Raw genomic sequence first — 21,044 nt, forward strand, 5'->3', positions numbered from 1 at the left:
AACGTCTCAACTCACTCAATGTCAGTGACTACCTCTGCCAGCCTGCCACCCGTAAAATTACAGACAGAAACTCAACGAAGAACTGCTCTGCAACCGATCCAACCAATGTCCTTGTTCTTCTACTCCTCCCATTCTTTCCCCACTTTCACTGTCAAAATAAAGTGTATATAATGAATATGATGTTAATGACTGCAACCAAACAGAAATGAGTCTGAACCCATTGCTGTGAAACAAAAACATGATGCTTTGAACCAACACACAGTGTTTCAGAGTTTTTGAACTCTTAAACCAACAAAGTGATTCTTCTTTGTACACAAACAACATGTTTGGTATAATTTTTTATCTCGAGCTTTGAATGAACCAGACACACATTGGTGTCTCGATAGGGAGCTCTGGTGATTTTCTAGAAATGATTGACTCTGTTGAATGAATATACTTCACAGGGACTGTCTAGACCCCAAGTCTCTCAGTGCTGTTGAATGAACATACTTCACAGGGACTGTCTGGACCCCAAGTCTCTCAGTTCTAGGGCCCTGGACTCGCTGGATTATGGACAGTACATTTATTAGTAGTCAATGCATGTACCAGGAGCCTCTCAGGTGATCAATAGAGGCATCATATCACAGGAGTGAGCAGGCAACCCTCCTCCATCGTTCTCCTTTCAATTGATCATAATATTTAAATGCTATAAGAAACTACCACAGTGAAATAGCAGTACAAGAAATTGGAGTTAAGAACTGCAATATGAAAATTCGTCTCAAGAGGAAATAGAGAACAAAGTAAGAATTAATAATGAAGATATTTTAACCTGTTCTAATACTACAGAAGTGATTATTAGTCAGTCTGATTCAGTTTTATTTATTTTAAATACAATATGAAGTAGGAAATTATTCATGTTAAATAGGACATTGATTGATTGGAAAAGAATACTAAATATTAACATTTAATTTCTTGACGTGGTTTGAGATTGAATAGTGCAAATCTAAAAGCAGATGAATCTGCAATAAACAATGAGAAAATAATGCATAAAAGAACTGAATTTGAGGTTAAATGCGAACGCTTGGACCCATATATTCGTGTTCTGTGTGGATATGAGTAAATCCACCCAGAACAAGAATATTATCACACAAACTAAAGTTTGAATTAAAGCGAATTAATCACACAAAATAAAATTCTGGTGTATAAGGATTGTTATGCTCGGCACTGTCCAAATATATAAGTCATTTTTATTGTGAATTCCTAAAAGCATTTGCCAAACATAGCACACACTAAAACATCAAATAATTGTTGGTTATTTTTTTTAAAGTCATAAGGGAACAACAACAACAAAAAAAGCTTTAAGGGTGTTTTAAATCACATTTAGCGTACTACTCTACCACAGCTACTCTTTAGTTTGAAAATAGTGCATGGTTTCAATATCTGTATCGTTTTCAAAGCACAATCACAGTGCTTCAAGACACTTTTTTTCTACACAGTAAAATCCTCAGTGATAAATCTACGCATTTTTTACTCTGAGAGTGTACAAATGTAATATTACATTTGTACACTCTCAGTGTTAAATGAACATATAACCTTGCAGTACCCACACCCCTTTACCCCCACCCAGCCCACTCTGTCTTGATGATAACACAAAACACATCAAAAGTTGATACAATTGTGATGCTGCTGTACCATAGTATTGTGAAGGTACAGTATGGGCACAGTGAGTTAGTATACCACTACATTTTATTATGCTGCTTGTGTCATTTTTTTGTGTGTCATTTTTTTGAAATTGTTTGGATGTTTTTGTATATTAAGGGTAGTTTGTGTACAAGTGTATATCACTAATTTAATATTTATTTGTAAACATTTTACCATCCTTTATGATTACCTTTCCTTGTGCTTGTGTGGTTTTTACAGGACAAATTAAAGAGATCTAAGGCCCTATTTTGCCCGTCTTAAGAACCAGGTCTTATGACTCAGCTTAACACCTGGAGGTGTGGCCAATGCTGTTTGGCCACTCAAAATAGCATTGGCCATGCCTCCAGGTCAAGTAAATCATAAGACCTGGTACTTAAGACATGCAAAAAAGAGACCTTAAAGCCGGAGTTACTACAAGCTAACTAGCTAACATTGTTGCATTGTTAGCTGTAAACACAGTTATGTTCCACGACAACAGTATATATTAGGCTTCAAAGCTTTGCCTTTTTTGAGCATCTCTCCATATTTCTCATCTTTCCCTGCAACTTTGCTCCCAAATATTTCCTTTTTGTGGGCTTTTGTATGTTTCTCTTACCACAATCAGATCTGCAAATCTATGGATTGCCATAATGTTATTTTTATAAAGTAAAATGCTAAAGACCTTTGGTGACGTTTGTATTATTATTTTTTCCTTGTAGGCTACTTTTTTTAAGCCAGAAGTCAGCAGTGACAGATCAAATATTATTTATTATTGTATGTCTTCGAATAATGGCATTAAAATTACACATCTCCAAATTACAAATGTAAATGAGACACTGAGACAATCAACTGCCTATCTTATGTGTAAATCTGTTAGACATACATTACATTTGGGATTTTATACAAGATAGGCTATTGTCATGACAATGCAACAAGAATAGGTAGACTTAAGTCTCACCCAGCCATCTGGACTTGGACTGACTGTGTTGGCATAAATAAATATATATATACATACATATGTTACTTCTACTATTATGTCCCGATAGACCATGTGCAAAGGAGCCGGAATGGAGAGAGAAGGGGTCATTAATCCAAGAACAACAGAATGCACTGTATGGGGACTTAGTTATGTAGCTTGATGGCTACAAAGGACTGACCAATATCACTTAGTCTTGTGCCAGGGGGCAATGAGCCTGTGACCGAAGGTGTTCTTCATCCCTGCTACAGTAGCTCATCGTAGAGGGGGTGGGAGGGCGTTTCATCAGAATAGCTTCCAGCTTCTTCCTCATCCTTCCCAACGCAACCTCCTCCAGATTGTCCAGTTTAACTACGGATACAGCTAATAAGCCTGCATTTATTCTCAGACAAGGAGGAGAGTAAAAAAAAGCCTGCACAAACAGTTCCCTCCTAACTAGTCCTCGGCAAGGAGGCTCAAAGACACACATCTGTATTTGTTTAAGTGCTCAAATCCACCTCTAGGTGGCAGTGTTAATTCTGCATAGGCCAAAATCACCATTCATTGACCATTTCAAGCAGAAATATAGAACATGTATTACACTATTAATGATCACATATTGTATATCCTTAAGCTGAATTGAACTCATTAAACTAAGACAGGTGAGAGAATGCAAGTAGAAATACTGGCATATTTTTAGTAACATAAATCCATTAGCACATGTGACACTAACACTATGTGTCACATGGCCGGTGATAACCCAATTTATCTTTCACAGTCTTAATGCTGCTTTACACATGTTGAGAGTACATTTAGACAATGAGGACTTAATAATTATGCCTGTCTGAACATCTGCAATGGTCTGTCTGCCATATACTCCAATATATTTCTGAGTATTATAAATAAATTCAAAATTGGCAGGGCCTTTTCTTGTGATGCAGTAAAGGTACTCTTAACACTCATCACCTATCTATGAACAGTTATAGTCAAACGTTATAGTCAAACATACAGTACATGATGAATCTCAATATTGTGTGTGTGTGTGTGTGTGTGTGTGTGTGTGTGTGTGTGTGTGTGTGTGTGTGTGTGTGTGTGTGTGTGTTTTTTCCTGTGCGCTCTCTCTCTCTCTATTGTTGAGTTTACCTGTGGAGGCGTGCAGGATAGTCTTTGATTTAGCCTGAGGTACTGGGCCCAGTGATTACTTTAGCCTTGCAGTTTTGATAAGCAGTTTATACACATCCACATGTTTACTGTAATTGGGGTTGATTACTATTGGCACATCCAACAGAGTTATCAATTAATGAAAGCTGGGGTGGCCTTGAGCTGGTGTTATACTGGAATCCAGTCAGATGTCCACTTGACATAGGAGAGAATCATGGTTAAAGAATCACTAGGTGGTGGATTAAGAGGTTTTATGAGATTATAATTAGTCCCTCAAGTATGAGATGAATGAAAGGAATTGATTGTGGATTCCTGTTAAAACATTTTATATTCAAATCAAATAATGGTATTAAATAAAGTTTACAATAACATAGTCTACCCCAAGATCATGTGATCTATCTAGTGATTGACCTTGCCTTACACTGTTTGTCTCCGCCAGGTCGAAGGCATGGCCAAGAGACATGTTCGTCCTTGTCCGTCCGTCCGTCCGTCCGTCCGTCCGTCCGTCCGTCCGTCCGTGAGCATCTAATCTCCGGCACTGTTGGACAGATCAATTAAACTGTGCACGCACACTCCCTGGAGGCCAAGTAAAAACCTTGCCAAATTTCTCACATTGGTCTGTTATAGCGGCACCAGGAGGCCGATTTTTGCTAAACACATACATTTTTTATATTACTCCTACAGATTTTGGACAAACATCAAGCCAATCGGTACACATTATTGTCTCTATAGTCATGTGATCAAGACGGATCTATCCGATTTTTCATATTCTATCCTGATTGGCTTCTAAGTTTGCAGGAGTGGCCCGTTTTGAACAAAATGCTTCAAATCATGAACGCAGCGTCCGATTGCCGTGAAACTTTGCACGCACATTCCCACTAGGCCATTCCCTTTTTTCAAATCAGCCTCATATAACAGCCATATTCTATAACTATAAAACTCTTGAACCGTAGGTCATGAAAACAAAATTAATTTTCCCTTGGATTCCTTGGATCCTTACGCAACTTCCCAAATAAGCCACACCCATTTCCACCAGACAGGTTTCCCGCCATGCTGTGGCTGTGGATAGAGACACTATATAAACGCACCTTTTACTATTTACCACAAGCCCTTGTTAATATTTTTAATTGCTTATAAAACCCACGATTTAACCACTTCCAGCCAGGCATTCCTATTTTGGACATGTCAGAAAAGCTCACAATGCGTCGTATCGCAGTCCGTTGTGAGCTACTTTTTTCGCTACTTTTTCACGACACTGTCATACGACAAAATATAAAATGGGGCATTAAAGGATGGTGTAAGTCATATTTTTGGAAATTGTTTTTTAACTCGATAGCCGAATAGGACACATGAGCGCATGCTCTGATCAGTAAGTCCCCGGTTAGATTCTCAGTGAGCCATTTGCTGATCGCCATCCCCCGACTCACTCTTTGCATTTCCTGTTTTTCACTAACTGTCACTGTCAAAAAATGTCAAAAACAGTGCCCCAAAAATATCTTCAAAGAAAAATATTTTTTCTTACCAAAAGCCCATGATACTACAATATCAAAATAACAACTCCATGATACAATATTTAAAATAAATAGATCAAATTAGTTCAAAATGTTCTCTTATTATGACATACTCAGAAAAGGGATGCTATGGTTTAAGTGATTAATGAGATGCACTCTGCTTGTTTGAGGCTTTGTGCCACTTGTAGGTGATGGTGCTCAGCCAACAACAACGGGTTAGAAGTTTAGCTAAATATAACCAAACGATCAGCGAGAGAGTCTCTACAACGTAGAGGCATTACTATGCTGCTGTTCAAACAAAACAATAACATTTTCAGCCAAAATACCTTTGGTAGATGCCGTCACAGGCCCACGATAATAATTGACAGGCCCACCATAATATTGAGACATTTTTGTTGCATCCCTACTTTTTTCTGTTTTTTTTTGTTCATGGTTTCTTTATTGGTATTTTACATTTTCACAGGTCAATAAAACAAAAGCATAAAAAACAGTGTATGTTAAACCCTCCCACCCCCCAAAGTTCCCGCTCCAAAAGAGCCACAACCCTGATATCTTGTTATGCATCCCTACTATTTAACATTTATTTTAACTAAATAAATATCACTTACACCATATTTTATTTATTAAAAAAGAAAAGGGGGAAAAAATATGAAATAAGGAGATACAAGGTTTCCGCATGACAGTGACAATATATGAGTTAGGTTGTCTCAGGGGGTTATTATTGTGTGCACTCTGTGAGCAGCCAGCCACAGTTTTGGCTGAGCTTGCACTCTGATGCAGCAGCAGCAGCAGCAGCAGGCAGCTCTTAGCCATTAAAATGTAAATTCCCTGCATGTGCACTCAGTGGGTCTGGGCTCAGGAGGAGGACTGAGGGCCTGCTCAAGGGTTTCAGAAATGTGTCAGCTTGTCCCCTTCATTTCACGTGTTAATCACAGATAGACAGCACAGACAGCCCACATGTCCGCTGCCACAGACCGGGACGTCTGTTGCATTATGGAGACTATTTTTAAATAAAACAAATTAAATACATGTGCTGTTAGAATAACATGTGTAATATTTATTTGACATGCATAATGTTGACTTTACTTAATGTTGACTTTTTTTTGTGTATAGGCTTTGTGTTGTCTTCTCTTTTGAGGTGTTTTCGTTTATTTTTATTTTTGACGAGACTATTTGTGGCACATGCTTCAGTGATGAAGTAACTTTAGATGCTTATTAGATTAGATTAGATTTTTCGTTTAAATAGGAGCCATCAGGCTTGATTCAAATCTGTACAATTTTAGTATAGTTACTAAAATGGTTGAGTTGTATCCCAGATTTAATTGATTATGCATAGTTTGTGTTACAACTACATCTAAAAAGGAATTACCTGGATAACAATTTAGAGGTATTACTTTAAAGTCAATACATTTTACTCTAGTGAAAATGAACAAATGGCCCTTTAAAGGGACATTATGACATTACTGTAATGGAATAAGAAGGGGATACAGGCAGTTTGCAGTACATCTAGTATACTAAACAAATGTGCACACCTTTCCACCACAAAATGCATTTATAATACAAAAAATGCTGACCTTTTGATCACATTTCTAGGTTTATGTGTTTAAAAGAAGAGAGTGCTGCATTCCCTTTATAAAATGGCAGTTAATCAATAGCTTCAATTAATGGTTTGTCACATTATCTTGGAAATGGCGTAAGATGCTGTCAAGTCTCAAAGAAATAATTTACTTTTGTATAATTGAATAACTGTTTATGCCTGATGTTAAATTGTAACACTGAAGCCACAATAAAAATATAAAGAGAAAACAGCTGTCAGTTCAAAATTATGAATCACATTTCAACAGAATGTTCATAATACATTCATTCTGAGATAGCAGAGGAAACAGTTTGTAAGTCCTTCTGGCAGTTGCGGTCCGGACCAAAGACAGAATTACATCAAGAAACAGGTAAGATGTAGGCCCAATAATTCAACATTAGATTGTAATGTATTTTATCTTATTTAATCGTTCTATGCTGCATTTCTTTGACCAATAATCTATAGACTTCTTTCTACTTTTGCTCCTCAAGGTGCAGTACATGGCTCCTGTCCAGAACGCTCCTCTGTAACCGATGAACGGGTTTTGTCATTCTTGAGACGAGCGGTAGTGTTACGAGATAAGGGAGTCACTTCTACCTGGGCTGATTGCTTCTTTCTCTCCAAGGACTTCAAACCTTAGGATCAAAAAAGGTCATAAGCCAGTTTTCCCCCTCTGCCCCGCCTCCACAACCCCTCAAATTACTTGTATGGTGGTTGAGGAGAATGAGAGGTGACAGTCTGGTCTGGGCGGACACCCTAGAGGGGTGCTGATAATCCCCTAGATGGTGAAGAGGTACTGATACAGTGTGTGACAGAGATGAGGTGGGGTAGTGGCTGTCTAGAAACGAGATGAGTCTTGAACGAGTGGTAATGACAAGTGGGATGAGGGGAGAAGCCAGGAGGTGTGAGAGGACTAGAGGTGAAGGCGGCTCATGAACCAGTGGAAGAGATGCTGCCAGCAGCAGCATGTAGAACTTTAATGAAACCGATACCAGCAGATATGTGTCAAAGACCGATATTGTGTGTTGCAGTTATATGTAGCAAACAGGGCTATATGCACTCGGTTTCAGGTCTCTTTCTGCAATGTCCTCTCTATTTTCATCTGCTTAAAAATTATATATATATATATATATATATATATATATATATATATATATATATATATATATATATATATATATATATATATATATATATATAAATAAATAAATAAATAAATAAATAAATAAATAAAAGGTGTGTTTTGTTACGTACCAGCAGATGGCAGTGTTCTACTAAGTCAGCCCTCCGGGGTGGTTGTCTGTCTCTACGCACCATAAAGGACACCTCTGACACTTAATCCTCCCTCCATGCACTGGTGGCTGGCTGCTTAGTGGGGGTTATGGAACGAGATGGTTCACAATTAAACTAAAACGGGCCCTGCTCACAATCCAACGGAGACCAGGACATGGCAATTAACCCACTAATACAGTAGACCATTAGACCTCCCTCCTTGTGTCGGCAGCCTCAGGGCACGGGCTTAGCATGGGGCTGTGGGATATTAGAAGAGATAGTTTAATGTAATGACCCATTCAATGATTTTTAGCACATGGAATGATTTGTGTTGGTTAGTAAGTTTCTACAGCATTTTGTGTATTATCTGTTTCCATCCATCCTGATATTTCTTCACATCACTGTGGAAAAAAGTAAGTGCTGTTTAGAATCATTTGTCACTTTTTGTCTCTAAATGTTGATGATACTAAATGCTGGGCTCTGAATGTAATTAATTCCAATGCTGATATCTAGATCTTCCTGAGATGTGTCCAGATGTGTGCTATTCCAAGAGAAATTTACTTAGCAATTCCCCTCCATTGAGCTCACCAAATAATAGCTATATTTTGGTGGCTTCCATTTTCATATGGCTGTAAAAGATAACACATATTTACAATCTGTCTGTTTTCCCTCATTACAGGTGAGATTTAACTCTGTTTTATCAGCTTTGTCAGTTCAGCCAGAAGCGCCTTTGATTTTCTACTTTGTGTTTTTTTAGCTGGGTTCCACTGTCATTCTATGAATCTGTTTAATATGCCATGGAAAAGCTGGAGTAGGACAACTGGGGCAGCTCACTAATGGAATCTGGACAGGTTTGAAGTGGCCTGGCCAGACAGTATTTGTTCGTTAGACACCAGATGAATGTTGCTGTGCCAAGGGACATAGTAGAGTAAGGTTATGACCCTTACACACCTGACCTTTAGTTCAGTTAGCCTTTTCAGACCACTACAATTTATAGATGTTTGTGTGCTGTAGCCTTGGGTAGAAAAAAATGTAGTGATGATGTTATGCTTGCTGTAGCACTCAATTGTAAATCTCAGAGGCACCTGCAGCCGTACGGCAGAACAAACACGTACTGTGCATACAATCTGTAACTATTTATTTATAATCAGAGAATAAGGTCTAGCACTGTTTTCCTAACATGTGCATACAAATAAATGTGAGGTTAACCCCCTTGTTTGTCTATGTCTACAGTATTTACTTTACTCCACACATACTTAATATGTACTGGGTGTGCAGTCCACTATTTCGTTCTTTTTGACAGTAATCAGTAGGTAACCAATTAAAGTAGGAAAAAAGTAATGGGAAAAACATAATGAATACATCTTCTTCCATATAGATGTACTGTACGAAATAATTTAGCAAATAACATACTATTATGATCATGTATAAAACAGGCCCAGTTGACTTCAATCTTGGATCAAGATGACAACAAGAGGGTTTGTTGCTGGGGCATGGATGGCACAAGCTTCAGTCACAAAGACTGCTCAACTGACTAATGCAGTGGTTCTTTCATTTCAAATGTTCCCCCATAACTCTGAGTGTGTTACAGGCCTGTGAGGATCCTTTTGGACCCCTCAGTGAACCCCGAGGGTCCCTAGACCCCACTTTGAGAACCACTGGACTAGTGTTTCAATAAATCGACATCTGCATTTTAATCTATGGGAAATATGTCAGTAAGTATAGGGTTGGACATTTTGTTCGAAAGTGCACATTCGATGACTGTGATGCTCATGCATTAGTGTGACGTAAGGAAAAACAGAACAGCAACCCTGAGAATCAGGTGTCTGAGAATGTCAAAGCAGGACGTGATCAGACTGTGTCGGCAAGAACAGGCTGTCAACAACTACATAGAGGGGGTGGTTATAGTAGTACATAGAGGGGGATGTTATAGTAGGGTTGCAGTGCACAAACTGCTCATTGCAAAGATGAAAGCACATTTGAGAGTTCACTGGTGCAAAACCCATAAGCACTGGTCTATTAAGATGAGGGACAAAAGTGATATGGTCAGATGATTCAAACCTCACCAAATTCTGGGTGAGTGCATGTGTGGTGTATACCAAGAGAACAGTACAGGCCTGAATGGTTGATCCCAACACTGAAGGGGTCCGGTGGCTATGTCATGCCGTGGGGGGCATTTTCATGGATTGTTTGGGTCCACTTGTTCCTTTAGACTCAAGGCCAGGGACACTACAAATCAATACAAAGTTATTCTGAGTGATTGCCTTTATCCTATGATGAAACATTTCCATCCTGATGGTAGTTGTCTCTTCCAGGATGAAAATGCCCCCGTTCACAGGGCACAACGTGTGAGTATGAAAATAATGTGAATCATGTGCTATGGCCAGCCCCTCAGTCCTCAAATCTCAACCCAGTTGAACAACCATGGGAGATTTTGAACAGACAAGTTAGACAGCTCTCTCCACTACAATCATCAAAACACCAAATGAAATAAAATATTTTCTTAGAACATAGAATGGTGTTCCATTCCTATATTAATGAGTTGACAACACGTCACAAATGTCCAGTCCATAGGCCTGTGCAAGGCTATATCTGCGCACCCGACCACCCAAAACAATTTTATAGCAGGAGTATTAGTAAAATTTTACATGCTATAGTGATATTTTTCATTCTCTATTCATTGCATTATAAATATCTATAAATATTATTCAAAGGAAATAAAAGAGACATTCCATGGTTTTATTTTCCCATTCATATTTTCACAGCCTACATAGTGTATAATTACACACCACTATGTTTGCGAGAAATTGTATTACTTTCGCTTTTATCATGTGATTGCCTTGCACTCAACCTAACATACTGATGTTATGGAAATAGGACAGGTCCCCGTTCACAATATTCCTCTTTATTCATGCATATCTTGTCCTCACCCCAGGATGTCCTCCAATTTGCTTATGTGTAGCACCCCCTGGGGGGCTATGGCTGACAAGGCAGGAGGCCGTGTCACACCTCAGAGATGTGGTGTACTGTATTTGCGATTACAAATTGCAGCCTCAGGAAGCCATTTTGCACAAAACAAAGAGTAAACCCTCCGCACACTCCTGGCATCACCTGATGTGGCTAGACGCCAACTCTCACTTTCCGGTGCATGCAGGAGGCAGAGGCTTCCCTAATGCTTCAAATCACTCAGACTCATGTAAACAAATGTACAAATTAGCGTCTGTCTCTCCAGCATCAGACCCACCGCTGGCATGGATTATCCCAGGCAGAGGGGAAAATACTTTTTCATCAATTCTCTTCATGAATTGGAGCAGAGAAGACACGACTCATAGGTTTTTCATTACAATGTTCATAGACAAAGATTTAGATTTTAAATCAGTTTTGTCTGGTGCCGTAAGTGAAGGTGCTTGCTTTGAGGTACCACCCTCTCTCATAAATTGCAATTATTATAAATGTGTTTTCAAATGAACCGTGTCTAAAGATAAGTATACGAACAATATGTAGGCTAATACGATCAGTATTTTAAAAATACATTCATTTAAATAGAGTGTTCCTTGAATTAATGTGAAGAATAAGGTACTGTATTTGCCTCAGAACAGTAACAGATACCCTGACAAGCTCCCGTGATTCCAAGGATGGAAATCTGCTGAGTGGAGGCATTCCAAAGGTGACATCCATTTGTAAGCATGTCAATTCAAATGACACGAATAGAATGATTTGAGTTGTTGCTTGGTGTCGGGTTGCCTATCAAACCAATCTATTATCTTGATTTTTATTATTATTCTTTGTTGGAACAAATTCTAATTTTAAAATCATCTCCAAGATATACTGTAGCCCCTGTATCAAAATCTCTAATAGAAATGCATCAGAGAGGATCTTTTTTTTTCCGACTTGAAACCACACACACTGTAAGTAGCTATAGCATGTACTCATGGTGAGGAGTATGAATGCATAAGTGCCAGCACAAGCAAGTACTCTGTATGAATGTATAAGTGCCACTGTACTATGGTGGGGAAGATTAATGTGGAGTGAAACTTAATCGATTGTCTTCAATGCAGTGAAACTAACAAGAGGCAAAACAACTGTGAGCAAGGGGCATCTATTACCAAGCAGACTGTGGTACCAAGATAAAGATAACATGAGGTTGTGATATATAACACTTAGATATGACACCATCTCAACTGAATTATGTGTAACGTGTTTATTCAGATGACACATTCTGACAGATTCACGTCCTTATATAGCCTAGTACTGTACCACACAGATAAGTAATGCACTACAGCATTATACTGTACCTTTTTAGTTTCAAAACAAAAATCTTAAAGTCATACATACTTGTACATTTTAGTAGTCTATTTTAGAGATACCCCTTTACAGTAAAGTAACTCTGTTGTCATTACAGCGTTTGTTTATGTGGAAGGAATGCTGAAAAAGGAATGCTGCAGGGTCCTAGCGCCCGAGGATATTTTGTAAAGCATGTCATCATGTCATCAGAAATTATATTTATTAACTGTAAAACACAAAAAATAAATAGAATTCGGGTACATGCCCGGTACCTATACGTCAATTTGGCATGAGTGTCGGGGGCCTATAGTGTTTAGAGAAGTTATTGTGGAATGGTTATATACTGTATATGGTTGTGAAAAATATACAATTTACACATTTAGCAGACACTCTTATCCAGAAAACTTACAATAAGCAAGGTAATCACAAACATAGAATGCAGAGAGAGAGTAATGCCTCAAAAAACTAGCATCGAAGTAAACCAAGAACCTAGCATCTAGCAACTATAGGATACTTTTTCTTTGTCAAATATGATTTATTGGAGAATCGTGAGTACAAAATGAAAGGTAATACAGAGTATAAATCCCCAGATTTTCAAGCATATGCGTAACATACAAACAACATAAAACCCCCAAATAACTTAACTCTTTAACTGCCAGAGTAATAGTGTAATAGTGTTACGCTACTGCCAGCGAAAACAAACGATTTTATCAACCTTTGAAAAATCATGGAATATTTTCTGTGAATGCTATCCGCACGGTGATCCCCTCATTACACACACAGGGGTCTCGTAGAATGTCTCGTAAAATGTATCAGATAGCGGTAATCCTTTCCATAGTTGTGGCAAGTTGAAAATAGCATGTTTTGCCAAAAATATATAGTGTAAAAAAAGAGTACACAGGAGCCGAGATAGAGCATTTTTAAGCAATAAGTTAACCAGGGAGTGAATGGAGCAGCACATCTTCGGATGGCGTTATCTCTGGTTCTGTGTGAAAAAACTACCGGATACATTAGCATCTTTCCGTCGGCTTTCTGGCAATTATTAGCTTAGGAATGTGACAAAAACAAAAAAATTTCCATGAATTCAATGCTTCATGGGGGTGTGTAATTGATAGAAAAGTAATTTTTGGTGTGAACTACTCCTTTAAGCTTTCATTGAAACACTGAATGTCTGAATTATTTTACATTTTAATATTAGAAATACAAATCCGGCACTGCCCACTTTAGTTTGAGATGGAAAAGTTCATTTCCTATCACCTATTTCCCATGTGTCCTGCTATATAGCACGGTGCCCCAGCACCATTCAGTTGATCAACTTGACTATTGACCCATCATCACTATGATTTCTAAGGTGGGCTATATAGCCACTCAAGTCCACTACTGTACACACCAATGTTTCACAGTTCCATAGAGAAGGGACAGAGATGAAAAACATTTGCTGTGCCAGAACTTACTGTATGATTCACCATTTATAGTTTGGAATTGTTATGAAGAACCTCCTTTGTTCGTCCATTGGTTTAGTGACCTCTGTGCACAATAGGTTTAGTGTCCTTGTCATTGTCAGAGGAGCAAGCTATAAGCAGTAGATTGTGATGACATCACAGGTCTTGGTTATTTGAACTTGAGCTTCAGGGTAAAGCTTATTTCACAAAACTGATTATAATAACATTTATGAACTAGAACAGGATTTGTCTGCACGTAGGCCTACTATGTCTGTCCTTTCAAAAGTATACCAACCATAACTCACAAAATGTGAACTCTGAGTGTCAAATTGCAAGTTGGATCGTAGTTGAAAAGCAATGCATGTAAAAAAGAAAACGGCAAATATCTTTGTTGGACATGCACACAAAAGAGATTTGCATTAGGGCTGCAACTGTCAATCATCTTCACGATTATTCTATCAATTACTTCTTCAATTAATCGAATAATCAAGCTTTTTAAAATTAAAAACTCAACTAATCAATGAAAACGAAAAACAAAAGACTTTTTTATAATTGTCACAATCGATTAGTCAGATTAAAAATGTATAGTTTGTCGCAATAGTATACAATCTACAAGCTTGTAGGCTATTTTTGAAAAAATATTATTTTGATTATTTTCTACAACTTGCAACCGTAATTTGCATATGTCGAGATAGATAGAAGACAGTCTTCCTTTCAGCATGCTGGGGAGGTTTGACTGTGAGGGTAATAAACAAAGGAGGAACAAAAGGCAGCGAGACAGTGAGGGTGGAAGGGATTGGATGAACTGGTGAGATGATAATGCAGCATGACACCTCCGAAATGAATCCCTGGTTACTATGGCAAAGAGGCACGAAGGGACAATCTCCCAAGAGGCTCAAATAAAGCCAGCTGTAAATGATGTTTGATTAGTATTTAGATCATGCACTTGCTCAGGAAAGACATTTTGTCAGCTGCTCGCACACATTGCACACTAATACCTCTGCAATTGATTCCCCTGTCTGCCCAGGACTGTGTGATGGACTCTCATTTAATCTTTATTCATCCATACATCGGATCCCAGTCCCGCCACTGTCATAGTGTCCCACTTTTCTCTAAAATGACTGCTGCACATTCCTGTGCAGTCTGGTTAGCAGGGATGGACCAGTGTCTAACACTCCAACACTCCTGGAAGAGATGGAGAGAAGATTCAGCTGAGGCAAAACCTCAAGACAAAGAGGTGGTGTTCCTAGCTTACTGTAAATCTGAAATTATTAAACATACAGTATGATCTACACTATAAAGGAATATAGCTTTAATGGGCCCCAATTACCTGAGTGTTTTTCCTCCTAGATAGGTAATCACTATTCAGCTCGGAATGGATTACATTTTCTGATCTTCCCAACATACTGTATGAGTACATTAGATTATGCTTTATATTGTAGGAATTGCAAGAAGGAAGGTATTGCAACTTCTCACTTTGGGCACGCAGAACGGCGTGTCCATTTATTGCACACACTGCATTCACACTGACAACACGACACACCTCTTCCTTGTTGACACCCAAAAAACCCCGCCCAATCCCTTAAAGAGCCCATGGTGAATTACCGTATGTCCCAAGATAGTCACTACAATACTGTAGTGTATCTAACTATCTCTACATTGCAGTAAACCAACCAACCAAGAGCTTAATAGTAGAAAGTGATGTGTGTGTTATACAGCAGCATGGGAAGAAGTCTAACAGTCTTGGTGTACGGTACTTATAGTTGCTTAGTATACTTAGTTGCACATATTAGTGTCACACACCGTAAATGGACGATCTACAAGCTCTAAAAGCTCAACGCGTTGTGCTGCAACGTGTTGTGAGCTTGTAGATCGGCCATTTATCATTATTTGTCATACGACGAAATATAGGACTGTGGTTAAATGTTGGACTTCAGTGGTTAAATGTTGCTTGTGTCTATTCTACCATCCCTGGCAGTTGCCTTAAGTTAGTATTCGGTTCCCACCATGACCCTACAATTCTCCTGCTTACTGAAGGTCTGTTTACTTTTTGAGTTCCAGAGAAATGGAATCCCAACATCTGAATGAGATCAGACACAGCAGGGATAATGGGAAGCTGGTTTATAAGACATTATGTGCGATTTTGTTCTCCAATTAATGGATGAGAGATGAATTGGGCTGTACTGTACAGGTATGTAATGGCTATAGGCTGCTTTCCCAGCAGCCGGATCAAACTGCTTCCCTAATTTCTTTCTACTGCTGCCTTTGCACTTCTCTGTTTTCCTCTGTCAGCCTCACCATTGATGGACTGCTTACCAAACCAGAACTAATCACATCTGACTGCTATCTGTCTCTGTCAATTACACACTAGGTGCTTCATGGCCTTCTGCAAGGCCTTTTGTAGGGTGCGATACCACACATCCTACCACATATCCACAAACACACACATTACACCTTACAGTGCCACCCACCCTACCACACATTCACAAACACACAATACACCCTACCACACATCCACAAACACACCCATTAGAACCAACCACATGTCCTACCATACATCCACAAACACACACATTACACCATACCACACATCTACAAGGAACACAATACACCCTACCACACATGCACAAATAGCATTCAATTGAATGACAAAAGATTTCTGCCTGCACCTTCCGGAATGCTATTACTTTTCTTAAGCACAAAATGACCACTTATAGTGGCTTATAATCACACTATATTGCATTATAAAAATACATTCTAAAATTATAAATAATGTTTCTATTTGCAAGTGAGGAAGACAGTATATTTTCCATATAAGAACAGCATGGTTACCAACAATAACCTATATTTTAAACTATGTTTGATTGCATTTGTAAATAGTTGCTCAGTGACATATCATATAAGGTCTATTTCGTACAGTGAAATGTTACAGAGGAAGCGTCAAGCGGTTTCAGAAGATTTGAGTTGCTCAGTTCTTAGCTTTAGTCTTTAGCTGGGAGGCAGCCAATCACTACATAGCAACTGTTTCTGCATTGACCGACACTCAACAACATCACTTCAGATGGACAGAATCAGACTGCTGAATGAAAAGTAGCGAATATTAACTCATTCACTGCCAGAATAAATAAATCATCCACTGCCAGGGATTTTCTTACCTTTTCAAGTCGTCAGAGAAGATTTATCTCCAGTATGATCGATCCCCTGATCATTGCTAATTACGGGGGGCTTCACTGTGTAAAGCGTAAAGAAAAAAAATGTTCATCGCGACCCCCCGTTCGCTTGTTATAGGCCGTTGAAAATAGCACGTCTCGCCAAAAATACATAGTAAAACACAGGAGGCGAGTTACAGGCGATTTCCCAAATACGTTAACCAGGAAGTGAATGGAGGATTAAATCTTGGGATCACGTGATCTCCTGGTTTTGTGTGTATCTGGGGATGAAATGGTCACTCATGTGTTAGCGAAGAGCGCCATCTAGTGGAAACACCAAAAAACGCATAAAGCCGTCAAAGTCGTCCTTGACAGTCTGGGCCTTTGGACAAAAAGTCACCAAAGTCGTCCTTAGTTGATAACAATGTTTTAAATCAGCAAATGCAGAGATTGAGCAACTATATGGTCTATTTCTTGACTAAAATGTATTATTTACAGATATCAAACTGTCAAAAATGAGCAGCGAGTCTCAGTGTAACTCCTGCCTGCCTGTGAACACTCCTGTCCTGGACGACTGCTGCAATGACAGCAGGACCTCGTGTGGAAGGTCCCGCTGCGCTGGATCACAACTCGCCTATGGCCATATATTAATAGGTCTGAATTGAAGAAAATAGAGTCGTGAATATTTGTATGGATTCAGTGACTATATGGATTCAGTGACTTTAACCATCATATTTTCATCACTGTGCTTTTGACACAAGCTACAGCAGCCTATTGTAACCTCTATATTGTATAAGTATACGTTATAATTACATGTTATTTGGAGTTTGTATTTATTTTGAATTCAGACTATTAATAGCCTATAGCCGTTACTGTCAAATGTTTAGCATGTGGTGCTGTATAATGGAGAACTTGCCTGTTTGTTTTGTTGGAGGTTGTTTTTACAACAATCAGTGCACTGTACTGCATTAGATCTCCTTTTTCAGGCTGAAAGAATTTGCCAATTGGTGAATGTAATGTATTAGGACTGGAGTGAGGGTATCTGGATTCATCTAATGGTGATCTACATTAAATCAAACCCCATCATCTCTACTTCATTGTGAAATCGTCTATTAATTGCCCGTTATACTCTGGCTAATGGTGTGATGATTGGATAACTCTAATCTAGCATAATGGTTGTACCATTGGGAGTTGGGTCTTTTTGCCTTGTGGTTGGATAGCTATGCACGCGTTGTGTTCCCTCTCTAGTGAAAACAGTTGCAACATTGCGAAGTGGTATTTGATTGCACCAGATAAAAAGGGTGTGTGCATCGTCCTCCTTCCATACTTCATTTCTATCTCCATTTGGTGTATTTGATCCTCTCCATTCTCCTATCTTCTCCATCCCTCTTCCTTGTCCTCTCTCTCCTTCTTGTTCACTGTCTGGCCCATGGTCCATGGAAGGGGGGGATGGCTGACAGAGACAGATGGCCCAGCCCCAGCTTAAAGGTGACTGCATCGTTCCTTGTGCCCCAAAGCGCTGGATCATTGGAATCCATCATGGCCAGCAGCACCGGGCTTCACGTAGACGGATCACATGGAATGGACAACAACAGATGGGCAACACAACGGAGGAAGAAGAGAAGGGACTATATCTGATGAAGGAGCAATGAACAAAGGAGAGAGCGGAGGAACCATGAGAGAAGACAAGTGTAAAGGCTATAATTTATGATTTAACGAACAACAGCCGCCACGTTGTGCGAGAAAAACTACATTTATTCAACTGAAAAACTAGTCGACACTTTTATATCAGATGAAAATATGTCGCTCTTGTCGTTCGGCGAAGTATACATTTGCCTTTAGCGTGGCTCAGATACAGAGCGGAGAGCCACACAATGGAGAGGTGTTGGTGAGAGGGCTACAGAGAGCAGCGCTGAGGGGCTTCTCCCCTCCAGCCACAGAGGAGAGGGTTGGGGGCTGGGTGGGTGTGTGAATAGGGGGCATTCATCATTATTGGCGCGCACCTCCGTCCCGTGCTCAACCTGACAGCTCTTCCACCACTGACATAAATCATGATTTCCTCATAATAGATCCCCTCTCTGCCATGGAGGGAAAGAATGCGCCGCTCACATCGATTTCAGCCTCTCCTTCCCTCTGCCTTCTCACCTTTCAGCTGGGTGCACTGATGCAAAATCATTATCAAACATTGCTGATTTGAAATTCATAGCATGTTAGATAACGCTTTGCTTTTGTTTTCCCATCCCTTCCTGGCAAAAAAAAATGTGATGCATGAAAAAAGAAAGGAGCATAAACACTATGGATGGCTACACAGCACGGACACTGTCATTATCCTGTTATTCATTTGTGCCTGACAAAGAACCAGTGGAGGGAATCATAAACACCAGTAAACACTGAAGACTGGATCAGCTGGACCAGTGACAGGAAGCGGAAGATGTTACTATCTCAGCTGATTGGAAATTAGGTCAAGCACTTTTTCGAAAATAGGAGATCTACAAGCTAAAAATCCAACGTGATGGAACCTATTGTGAGCTTGTAGATCTGCTACTTGAAGATTTTTGAAAAATTCCACCTGTAATATAAAGAGGGAAAGTGCTTAACTTTGACACATATCAAATATATAATAAAGAATACTTAAGACTCAAATGGATTTGTCTGCACTCTGTGTTCAGACAAGGCGAGTTGGTTTGTAGTGGTCTGTTGGCTTCAGATAAACAATGTTTGTGCAAAAGCAACCATGCAGAGTTCAAATACATCTATTTTTCTGCCAGGAAATTGATCCGACATGTTTAGTAACCAATAAAAAAAAGCATTTAAATTGTCTTGAACCTTAATCAATGTACCAGATTAACTGTACCAGCGTTTCAGTTTTCAGTTTCACACATTTGAATCTACTTGTTTATTTTTTGATTGATTGATTGATTGATTGATTGATTGATTGATTGATCGATTGATCAATCAATCATTTTATTGGACTCTCCTGTACCATGTAAGGTATGATAATGATGAATGTCCCCTGTGCACCTGACCCCGATATGGGTTTATAAGACACTCCACAAGACAACATTAGCACTACAAATGAGATTCCAAATAAGTACCTGAATGATTAGGAGTTGTAAATATTTAATCCCACCCCTTTTTATAATTATACATAAAAGTTTAATACGCTCTTTAATATTTTTACCAGAAGGCTGTGTTTTACGAATTATTTGATTAATCACCATGCAGCAAATACATTTCCAGTTTGCATTATAATAAATTTTACAGTTACTATTGCACTGAAGATACATGAACCAAAAGGATTTCGCTTGAAAGATTATCCTTTATTTAACACCAAAGGGTATCATAAAAAATATATTCATATTCCTAAAATGTATATCACTTAATAATGAAAATTATAAAATGAATCAAATGTTGCCGTTGCTCACAATGCCTCGCACTGCGATGCATTGTGAGCTTGTAGATCAGCTATTTTCACAATGTTTGCCTCTTTCTTACGTAATATTTGACAATTGTAACTTTAGAAATGTGAAGATACCCTGTATACTAACTGTACACTTATACTGTATGTTGGTTTGTTTACTGTTGAGTGAGAAAACAATGTTGCACATTAAAGGAGTAGTTCACACAAAAAATTACTTATTTTCTTACAAATACACACCCCATTAACCATTGAATTCATGGATATTTTTTAGTTTTTGTCGCATTCCTAAGTCAATCATTTGATGACCGGCGGTCTCTCCGGTAGGACACTCAAAGAGTCTCCTTTGAGTGTCCTACCAGATACATTAGCATCTTTCCGCTGGTCATCAAATTATTGGCTTAGGAATGCGACAAAAACAAAACAATCTGGGGGGTGTAATTGATAGAAAACAAGTCATATTTTGGGTGAACTACTCCTGAAATAATTTGGGGACCCTCCTGGAGGTCCTGACCCACAGTTTCGGAACCACTGCTGTAGATGGTCTGTGATGGAATAGATCAAGAGTCCAACTGGATAGTCCCTCCTCTACTTCAGACCAAACGTTGTTAAATTAT

This window comes from Gymnoscopelus braueri, assembly GCF_963280865.1.
Source record: "Gymnoscopelus braueri genome assembly, chromosome: 8".
Classification (NCBI taxonomy): Eukaryota; Metazoa; Chordata; class Actinopteri; order Myctophiformes; family Myctophidae; genus Gymnoscopelus; species Gymnoscopelus braueri.